We start from the raw sequence: 11,553 nt of genomic DNA, 5'->3' as shown, positions 1-11,553 counted from the left end.
CGTATGACGACCAAAGCAACCAGACCAGCCGAGAAGAGTCACTGGACCAGCTCGATGAAGCTTGGGACATGGCCTTACTACACTCGGCGCGGTATCAGTAGTCTCTGCGACGCTACCACGCTCGAGGGGTTCGGCCCCGAGACTTCCAGGTGGGAGACTTGGTACTTCGGCTGCGGCAAGACGCCCGAGGGCGTCACAAGCTTACTCCTCCCTGGGAAGGGTCGTTCATCATCGCCAAGATCTTGAAGCCCGGGACATACATGCTGGCCAACGATCAAGGCGAGGTCTACAGCAACGCTTGGAACATCCAACAGCTACGTCGCTTCTACCCTTAAGATGTTTCAAGTCATTCATATACCCCGTTCTCTTTACATACGCAATTAGAGTCTAACCGTCAAGGAAGGGTCAGCCTTGCCTCGGCGAAGCCCGACCCTTCCTCGGGGGCTAGAAGGGGGGAACCCCCTCTACGTCAAAATTTTCCTCGGAAAAAGTCTTTCTGTCAGAACATCTTTCACGCTTTTCGACTGCTTTGATAGCGGGATCCTGAAAACGACGAGAGTACGCGTAAGCGGCAAGGCCGACCGAGCTGAGGGACTCCTACGCCTCTGGGATACAGATACCTCACTCATCACCTTCCGCGATAAGTAACTCATGCTCGGATAAGCGATTCTGCTAACCGAACAAGTCCTAACGCTCGAAAACTTTTCTGCCAGAACGATTTTCGTGCCTTCTCGACTATATCGATAACAGAATCCTGCGGACAAGTAAGAGTACACGTAAGCGGCAAGGCCGACCGAGCCGAGGGACTCCTACACCTCCGGGATACGGATACCTCACTCATCACCTTCCGCGAAAAGTAACTCTAGCTCGGATAAGCGATTCTGCTATCGATGAACAAGTCCTGATACTCGAAACAAGAGGAAAGCAAACACAGCTTTATAACACGACAATAAGATGTTTGGGCCTCGGCGGCCGCAACAAACATACGCATACTACAGATAAACTGTTCCTGCAGGTTCAGACATCGACAGAGGGAGCAGCAGCACCCTCGGCGTTGTTTCCACCTTCGGCGGAATTTGGCCCGGCCTCGGACGGCGGCACGGGCGGAAGGATCTCCACCTCGAAGGAGGACGCCGACACCGCGCTTGGGCCATCACAACTAGGGTCTCCGCAAGGGTTCCGGCCCGAGCAGACGCTGCGGCTGCCCGCTCCGTAGCCTCAGCCAGCTGTCCCCCGAGGGCATCAGCTCGGCTCACGGCCTCAGCAGCGTTACTCCGGGGTTGGTCCCGCTAGCGGACGACCTGGCCAAGCTCCAGCCGCCGCTACTGCACCTCCTTGGCCTGGGAAGCCACCTGCTCCTGGGCCGACGAAGCCCCTTTTCGAGCCGACTCCGCCTCTGTCCACGCCGACACCACTGCCTCCGGCTCCAGCTCATCGTAGAGCAGCCGTGGGTTCTTAAACTGAGCAAGAGAAGCCTTGAGTGGCAAGGCCGACCGAGCCGAGGGACTCCTACGCCTCTAGGATACGGATACCTCACTCGTCACCTTCCGCGCACGGCAACTCACACTCGGTTAAGCGGTTCAGCTAGCCGACAGGCGAGTCCTAGTGCTCGAAATGAGGGAGAAACACGGCTTCACGCCCAAATACCCAGATGTTCAGGCCTCGACAGCCACAATGAACATACATCGGCACTCAAGGTGCCATTACAAACAGAACTCCGGTTCCACTCCTGAGGGTATGAACAACCTCCACATCGGAGGGCCTGCGGGACAACAAACTCCGGGTGGCTCGCCAGCGACCACTGCAGCAGCATTGACAACGACCTCCGCCTCAGATGGCTAAACAGCAGCAGCAATGACCTCAGGGCAAATGTTGTTGTAGGAAGGCCCTCTCCCACGTCCCCACACGAGGGGCGAGGACAAGCCGTCAAAGCCAAAGAGCCAGAGGTCTGTCCGCGGGTGGCACCGACGGTCTCGTCAGCGGAGAAACCTCCTCCGGCGACCACCACCTCAGCACCGACGACAACGGCCACCTGCGCGCCGGCGCTACGCCAACGAATGGCAGCCGCCCCAGCCTGCACCGGCAGATCCTCACTCAAGTCCTCGCGGATGGGCAGGCACCGACCTCCGCACGGAGGCGTCGTGCCGGAGTGAGGACAAGACAATCCAAGAACACGAACGCCGCCCTAGCGGCGTGCGACGTCTTGGACGGTCCCCCGGTGCGCACGACGCAACAGCCGCCCGTACGGTGGGCGGACAGCCACGCTCCGCCCCAACGGTGGGAGGTGGCACCGGAAGCAGCGCTAGAGCCAGTTGAGCCAGCGAGCCAGGCATGCTGGAGCTGATGACGCTTGCGGCCGACCGACCCCGCATTGTCGAAGTCCGCCCCCTCCGCTAGACCGGTGAGCACCCTCTCCCCTGAATGCTGAAGGAAGATGTGGCCCGTCGGCCCATGCGTGAGGTAGAACTCTGGCTTAGCTCACCCCCCGCCACAGCAAGGATGATGAAGATCCTTGAAGCTGAGGGTGGGGCAGAGGCCGCAATCTGGCTTGCTTCTCCCCACCATCGAACTGGTGGTCATCATCCTGGATGACCATTGGTGAGGGAATGCAGCCGGGCTGCATGATGAAAATCCTTGAAGTCGAGCGATGGCTGAAGGGTACCAACCCCCGCGAGGTCGTGCTGCTCCAACGGCAGCAAGACGAAAGCAACGCGGGTGCTCCCCATCCGGGGGCTCGGAAGGTGGAGGGGCGCGATGCATGAGGGGAGTGCGAAGACATGGCTACCGCCCGGGGGATCAACCCCTTTTTAAAGGCGGCTCTCCCCACTCGCGTCCTCAAGCGTCGCGGGCAAAGTCTTCACCAACGTACTCCAGGGCCCTCCCCCTATGATACGGGGGCTGGGTCCCACACGTCATGCAAGCTGGCCCGGAAAGGAAGAAGCCAAACTGCCGCACGCCAATGTCGTGCCTCCTCGACTGCGGAACCGGTGCCACAACTCGAGGCAACCCTGCGCATGGCCCAACAGTGCCAATCGAGCACATCGATCACGGGCCAGTCAGCCACAGGAGGAGGCGCGACAGTTGATATGGCCAAAAGTGGGCCGGCAGTAATGGCGGCAGCAGGTGAGCGGAAGCAGCAGTCAAATCATCTGCAGGCTCACGTCCCCTCCTGGAGCAGCAGGGGAGCCCTCTCCCACGACGTGAAGACGACGCGCCCGTGTTCCGTTCCTCGAACGGCTCGCGCAACGACCGCCCCGCGAACCACCTGTCCCGTCGCATTAATTCCATGGCAGGGCAAGCGCCACCTTTGGCAGGCGAAGCAGGCGTCGTTTCACCTCCGCCATGATGACCGCGTCAAAAAAGGTGTGCCACACCATTTAAATTCATATCCTTTTCCTCTTCCCCTTTCTCTCTTTTGCTACATGGACCGGGAAAGGCGATATTTCGAAAGGGATCCTTCTCCACGAAGGAAGCAGGCCCCGAGCCCTCCTACTGATCAGGGGTTCGAAGGCTGGCTCCTCGGAAGGGTTCGACAGCCGCCCTAGAGCACTCGGGCTTCAGGCTCATTACTGATCAGAGGTTCGAAGGCTGGCCCCTCGGAAGGGTTCGACAGCCGCCTCAGAGCACTCGGGCTCCACGCCCACTACTGATCAAGGGTTCGAAGGCTGGCCCCTCAGAAGGGTTCGACAGCCACCCTAGAGCACGCAGAGCGAGGGATGACTCTGGGTACGTCCGATACATGGCCGAGGCTCGGGCTACGCTCCCGAGGTATCCTAGGACATTTCCGAGACCGGTAGGAGCGATTTTGTAACGGAATCCCACCAGAGGGAGGCATCGAGCCCTCGGACCCTATCGAACGGGACCGGGTCTTGCAAATCACCTGCAAGTACTTTTGGAGCGCGCCTCTGGGCCACTAGCCGACCCTTATCAAATGGGGCACGGGCGTCCACTCGGATCACCCGTTAGCAACTTACTGGAGACACCATGTTCGGTGCCCTCCGAGGGCAACATGGCGCTTTCCCCCTTCCTCCTTGCGGAAAGGCGACGAAGGGGCATATGATAAAAGTCAAGATAGTCCTTGATCGTCCTCTCGCTCCGTGTAGAGGCTCGGGGGCTGCTCTCGCAAACCCGGCTACGGCCAAACCGTTGACAGCGACAACAAACCAGCCTGAAAACTCGGAACCTGACCATGCACCCGGGCTACAATCAGATCGCATGTGAAAGGGAATTAGGCTTACACCTAGTCCCTAATAATTTTGGTGGTTGAATTGACCAACACAAATTATTGGACTAACTAGTTTGCCCAAGTGTATAGATTATACAGGTGTAAAAGTTTCACACTCAGCCAATAAAACGACCAAGTTTTGGATTCAACAAAGGAGCAAAGGGGCAACCGAAGGCACCCCTGGTCTGGCGCACCGGACTGTCCGGTGTGCCACCGGACATGTCCGGTGCACCAGGGGGACTCAGACTCAAACTCGCCACCTTCGGGAATTCCCAGAGGCGACTCGGCTATAATTCACCGGACTGTCCGGTGTACACCGGACAGTGTCCGGTGCGCCAAGGGAGGTCGGCCTCAGGAACTCGCCAGCTTCGGGAAACTCCAACGGCTAGTCCACTATAATTCACCGGACTGTCCGGTGCGACTCCGGAGCAACGACTACCTCCGCGCCAACGGCTCTCTGCGGTGCAATAAATGCGCGCGCAGCGCGCGCAGATGGCAGGCGTGCCCATACTGGCACACCGGACAAGGAACAGTAGATGTCCGGTGTGCACCGGACACCCTGGAGGGCCCACAAGTCAGAAGTTCCAACGGTCAGAATCCAACGGCAGTGATGACGTGGCGGGAGGCACCGGACTGTCCGGTGCGCCATCGAACAGGCAGCCTTCCAACGGCCACTTTTGGTGGTTGGGGCTATAAATACCCCAACCACCCCACCATTCATTGCATCCAAGTTTTCCACTTCTCAACTACTACAAGAGCTCTAGCATTCAATTCTAGACACACCAAAGAGATCAAATCCTCTCCAAATCCCACACAACGCCATAGTGACTAGAGAGAGTGATTTACTTGTGTTCTTTCGAGCTCTTGCGCTTGGATTGCTTTCTTCTTTCTTGATCCTTTCTTTGCAATCAAACTCACTTGTAATTGAGGCAAGAGACACCAAACTTGTGGTGGTCCTTGTGGGAACTTTGTGTTCCAAGTGATTGAGAAAAGAAAGCTCACTCGATCCGTGGATCGTTTGAGAGAGGGAAGGGTTGAAAGAGACCCGGCCTTTGTGGCCTCCTCAACGGGGAGTAGGTTTGCAAGAACCGAACCTCGGTAAAACAAATCTCCGTGTCTCACTTGCTTATTCGCTTGGGATTTGTTTTGCGCTCTCTCTCGCGGACTCGTTTCTTTATTACTAACGCTAACCCCGGCTTGTAGTTGTGTTTATATTTGTAAATTTCAGTTTCGCCCTATTCACCCCCCCTCTAGGCGACTTTCAATTGGTATCAAAGCCCGGTGCTTCATTAGAGCCTAACCGCTCGAAGTGATGTCGGGAGATCACGCCAAGAAGGAGATGGAGACCGACGAAAAGCCCACTACAAGCCACGGGAGCACTTCATCGGAAGAATCCCGCACCAAGAGGAAGGAGAAGAAGGATTCCTCCAAACAGAAGGAGAAAAAGTCTTCCTCCTCTCACCACAAAGAGAAGAAGGAAAAATCTTCTTCCCACAAGCCGCATCGGAAAGGCGACAAGCACAAGAGGATGAGGAAGGTGGTCTACTACGAGACCGACACTTCATCAACATCAACCTCCGACTCCGATGCGCCCTCCGTCACTTCTAAGCGCCAAGAGCGCAGGAAGTATAGTAAGATCCCCCTACGCTACCCTCGCATTTCCAAACATACACCTTTACTTTCCGTCCCATTAGGCAAACCACCAACTTTTGATGGTGAAGATTACGCGAGGTGGAGCGATTTAATGCGATTTCATCTAACCTCGCTCCACAAAAGCATATGGGATGTTGTTGAGTTTGGTGCGCAGGTACCATCCGTAGGGGATGAGAACTATGATGAGGATGAGGTGGCCCAAATCGAGCACTTCAACTCTCAAGCGACAACAATACTCCTCGCCTCTTTAAGTAGAGAGGAGTATAACAAAGTTCAAGGGTTGAAGAGCGCCAAGGAGGTTTGGGATGTGCTCAAAACCGCGCACGAAGGAGATGAGCTCACCAAGATCACCAAGCGGGAAACGATCGAGGGGGAGCTCGGTCGGTTCCGGCTTCGCAAAGGGGAGGAGCCACAACATATGTACAACCGGCTCAAGACTTTGGTGAACCAAGTGCGCAACCTCGGGAGCATCAAGTGGGACGACCACGAAATGGTTAAGGTTATTCTAAGATCTCTCATTTTCCTTAACCCCACTCAAGTTCAATTAATTCGTGGTAATCCTAGATATACTAAAATGACCCCCGAGGAAGTAATTGGGCATTTTGTAAGTTTTGAGTGCATGATCGAAGGCTCGAGGAAGATCAACGAGCTTGATGATCCATCTACATCCGAAGCTCAACCCGTTGCATTCAAGGCGACGGAAGAAAAGAAGGAGGAGTCTACACCAAGTAGACAACCAATCGACGCCTCCAAGCTTGACAATGAGGAGATGGCGCTCGTCATCAAGAGCTTCCGCCAAATCTTCAAACAAAGGAGGGGGAAGGATTACAAGTCCCGCTCCAAGAAGGTTTGCTACAAGTGTGGTAAGCCCGGTCATTTTATTGCTAAATGTCCTATATCTAGTGACAGTGACCGAGGCGACGACAAGAAGGGAAGAAGAAAGGAGAAGAAGAGGTATTACAAGAAGAAGGGCGGCGATGCCCATGTTTGTCGCGAGTGGGACTCCGACGAGAGCTCAAGCGACTCCTCCGACGACGAGGACGCCGCCAACATCGCCGTCACCAAGGGGCTTCTCTTCCCCAACGTCGGCCACAAGTGCCTCATGGCAAAGGACGGCAAAAAGAAGGTTAAATCTAAATCCTCCACTAAATATGAATCCTCTAGTGATGACAATGCTAGTGATGAGGAAGATAATTTGTGTTCCCTTTTTGCCAACCTTAACATAGCTCAAAAGGAAAAATTGAATGAACTGGTTAGTGCTATTCATGAAAAGGATGACCTTTTGGATTCTCAAGAGGACCTCCTTATTAAGGAAAACAAGAAACATGTTAAGGTTAAAAATGCTTACGCTCTACAAGTTGAAAAATGTGAAAAATTGTCTAGTGAGCTAAGCACTTGTCGTGAGATTATTGACAACCTTAGAAATGAAAATGCTAGCTTAAATGCTAAGGTTGGTTCACATGTTTGTGATGTTTCAATTCCCAATCTTAGAGATGATAATGTTGATTTGCTTGCTAAGATTGATGAATTGAATGTATCTCTTGCTAGCCTTAGATTAGAGAATGAAAATTTAATTGCTAAGGCTAAAGATTTTGATGTTTGCAAAATTACAATTTCTGATCTTAGAGATAAGAATGATATACTTCGTGCTAAGATTGTTGAACTTAATTCTTGCAAACCATCTACATCCACCATTGAGCATGTCACTATTTGCACTAGATGTAAAAATGTTGATATTGATGCTATTCATGATCAAATGGCTTTAATTAAACAACAAAATGATCATATAGCAAAACTAGATGCTAAAATTGCCGAGCACAACTTAGAGAATGAGAAATTTAAATTTGCTCGTAGCATGCTTTATAATGGGAGACGCCCCGGCATTAAGGATGGCATTGGCTTCCAAAGGGGAGACAATGTCAAAATTAATGCCCCTCCTAAGAACTTGTCTAACTTTGTTAAGGGCAAGGCTCCCATGCCTCAGGATAACGAGGGTTACATTTTGTACCCTGCCGGTTATCCTGAGAGCAAAATTAGGAGAACTCATTCTAGGAAGTCTCACTCTGGCCCTAATCATGCTTTTATGTATAAGGGTGAGACATCTAGCTCTAGGCAACCAACCCATGCCAAGTTGCCTAGAAAGAAAATTCCTAATGCATCAAATGATCATGCCATTTCTTTTAAAACTTTTGATGCTTCTTATGTGCTTACTAACAAATCCGGCAAGGTCGTTGCCAAGTTTGTTGGGGGCAAACACAAGGGCTCCAAGACTTGTGTTTGGGTACCCAAAGTTCTTATTTCTAATGCCAAAGGACCCAAAACAGTTTGGGTACCTAAAGTCAAGAACTAAATTTGTTTTGTAGGTTTATGCATCCGGGGGCTCAAGTTGGATACTCGACAGCGGGTGCACAAACCACATGACCGGGGAGAAAAGGATGTTCTCCTCATATGAGAAAAACAAAGATCCCCAACGAGCTATCACATTCGGGGATGGAAATCAAGGTTTGGTCAAAGGACTTGGTAAAATTGCTATATCTCCTGACCATTCTATTTCCAATGTTTTTCTTGTTGATTCTTTAGATTACAACTTGCTTTCTGTTTCCCAATTATGTCAAATGGGCTACAACTGTCTTTTTACTGATGAAGGTGTCACTGTCTTTAGAAGAAGTGATGATTCAATAGCATTTAAAGGTGTGTTAGAGGGTCAGCTATACTTAGTAGATTTTGATAGAGCTGAACTCGACACATGCTTAATTGCTAAGACTAACATGGGTTGGCTCTGGCACCACCGACTAGCCCATGTTGGGATGAAGAATCTTCATAAGCTTCTAAAGGGAGAACACATTTTAGGATTAACAAATGTTCATTTTGAGAAAGACAGGATTTGTAGCGCATGTCAGGCGGGGAAGCAAGTTGGAGCTCATCATCCACACAAGAACATCATGACGACCGACAGGCCACTGGAGCTCCTACACATGGATCTATTCGGCCCAATTGCTTACTTAAGCATCGGCGGGAGTAAGTACTGTCTAGTTATTGTGGATGATTATTCTCGCTTCACTTGGGTATTCTTTTTACAGGAAAAATCTCAAACCCAAGAGACCTTAAAGGGATTCTTGAGACGGGCTCAAAATGAGTTCGGCTTAAGGATCAAGAAAATAAGAAGCGACAACGGGACGGAGTTCAAGAACTCACAAATTGAAGGCTTTCTTGAGGAGGAGGGCATCAAGCATGAGTTCTCTTCTCCCTACACCCCTCAACAAAATGGTGTAGTAGAGAGGAAGAATCGAACTCTATTGGACATGGCAAGAACCATGCTTGATGAGTACAAGACACCGGACCGGTTTTGGGCCGAAGCGGTCAACACCGCCTGCTACGCCATCAACCGGTTATATCTTCACCGAATCCTCAAGAAGACATCATATGAACTCCTAACCGGTAAAAAGCCCAACATTTCATACTTTAGAGTTTTTGGTAGCAAATGCTTTATTCTTGTTAAAAGAGGTAGAAAATCTAAATTTGCTCCTAAAACTGTAGAAGGTTTTTTACTTGGTTATGACTCAAACACAAGGGCATATAGGGTCTTTAACAAGTCCACTGGACTAGTTGAAGTCTCATGTGACGTTGTGTTTGATGAGACTAACGGCTCTCAAGTAGAGCAAGTTGATCTTGATGAGATAGGTAATGAAGAGGCTCCATGCATAGCGCTAAGGAACATGTCCATTGGGGATGTGTGTCCTAAGGAATCCAAAGAGCCTCCAAATGCACAAGATCAACCGTCCTCCTCCACGCAAGCATCTCCACCAACTCAAAATGAGGATGAAGCTCAAGTTGATGAAGTAAAAGATCAAGCAAATGAGCCACCTCAAGATGACGGCAATGATCAAGGGGGAGATGCAAATGATCAAGAAAAGGAGGATGAGGAAGAACCAAGACCGCCACACCCAAGAGTCCACCAAGCAATACAACGAGATCACCCCGTCGACACCATCCTCGGCGACATTCATAAGGGGGTAACCACTCGATCTCGTGTTGCACATTTTTGTGAACATTACTCTTTTGTTTCCTCTATTGAGCCACACAGGGTAGAGGAAGCACTTCAAGATTCAGATTGGGTGATGGCGATGCAAGAGGAGCTCAACAATTTCACGAGGAACGAGGTATGGCATTTAGTTCCACGTCCTAACCAAAATGTTGTAGGAACCAAATGGGTCTTCCACAACAAGCAAGATGAGCATGGTGTGGTGACAAGGAACAAAGCTCGACTCGTGGCCAAAGGGTATTCACAAGTCGAAGGTTTGGATTTCGGTGAAACCTATGCACCCGTAGCTAGGCTTGAGTCAATTCGCATATTATTAGCCTATGCTACTTACCATGGCTTTAAGCTTTATCAAATGGACGTGAAAAGTGCCTTCCTCAACGGACCAATCAAGGAAGAGGTCTATGTTGAGCAACCTCCCGGCTTTGAAGACAGTGAGTACCCTAACCATGTCTATAGACTCTCTAAGGCGCTTTATGGGCTCAAGCAAGCCCCAAGAGCATGGTATGAATGCCTAAGAGATTTTCTTATTGCAAATGGCTTCAAAGTCGGCAAGGCCGATCCTACTTTGTTCACTAAAACTCTTGACAATGATTTGTTCGTATGCCAAATTTATGTTGATGATATTATATTTGGGTCTACTAACGAATCTACATGTGAAGAATTTAGTAGGATCATGACAAAGAAATTTGAGATGTCCATGATGGGGGAGTTGAAGTATTTCTTAGGATTTCAAGTGAAGCAACTCCAAGAGGGCACCTTCCTTAGCCAAACGAAGTATACTCAAGATACTCTAAGCAAGTTTGGGATGAAGGATGCCAAGCCCATCAAGACACCCATGGGAACCAATGGGCATCTCGACCTCGACACGGGAGGTAAGTCCGTGGATCAAAAGGTATACCGGTCAATGATTGGTTCATTACTCTATTTATGTGCTTCTCGACCGGACATTATGCTTTCCGTTTGCATGTGTGCAAGATTCCAATCCGACCCTAAGGAATCCCACCTTACGGCCGTAAAACGAATCTTGAGATATTTGGCTTATACTCCTAAGTTTGGGCTTTGGTACCCTCGGGGATCCACATTTGATTTACTTGGTTATTCCGATGCCGATTGGGCGGGGTGTAAGATTAATAGGAAGAGCACATCGGGGACTTGCCAGTTCTTGGGAAGATCCTTGGTGTCATGGGCTTCAAAGAAGCAAAATTCGGTCGCTCTTTCTACCGCCGAAGCCGAGTATATTGCCGTAGGCCATTGTTGCGCGCAATTACTTTGGATGAGGCAAACCCTGCGGGACTACAGTTACAAATTAACCAAAGTTCCTTTGCTATGTGATAATGAGAGTGCAATCAAAATGGCCGACAATCCTGTCGAGCATAGCCGCACTAAACACATAGCCATTCGGTATCATTTTCTTAGGGATCACCAACAAAAGGGAGATATCAAGATTTCTTATATTAACACTAAAGATCAATTAGCCGATATCTTTACCAAGCCTCTTGATGAACAATCTTTTACCAGACTTAGGCATGAGCTCAATATTCTTGATTCTAGAAATTTCTTTTGCTAGCTTGCACACATAGCTCATTTGAATACCTTTGATCATATCTCTTTTATATGCTATGACTAATGTGTT

Source organism: Zea mays, chromosome 1, assembly GCF_902167145.1.
Source record: "Zea mays cultivar B73 chromosome 1, Zm-B73-REFERENCE-NAM-5.0, whole genome shotgun sequence".
Classification (NCBI taxonomy): Eukaryota; Viridiplantae; Streptophyta; class Magnoliopsida; order Poales; family Poaceae; genus Zea; species Zea mays.
Note: the sequence above shows the minus strand (reverse complement) of the source record.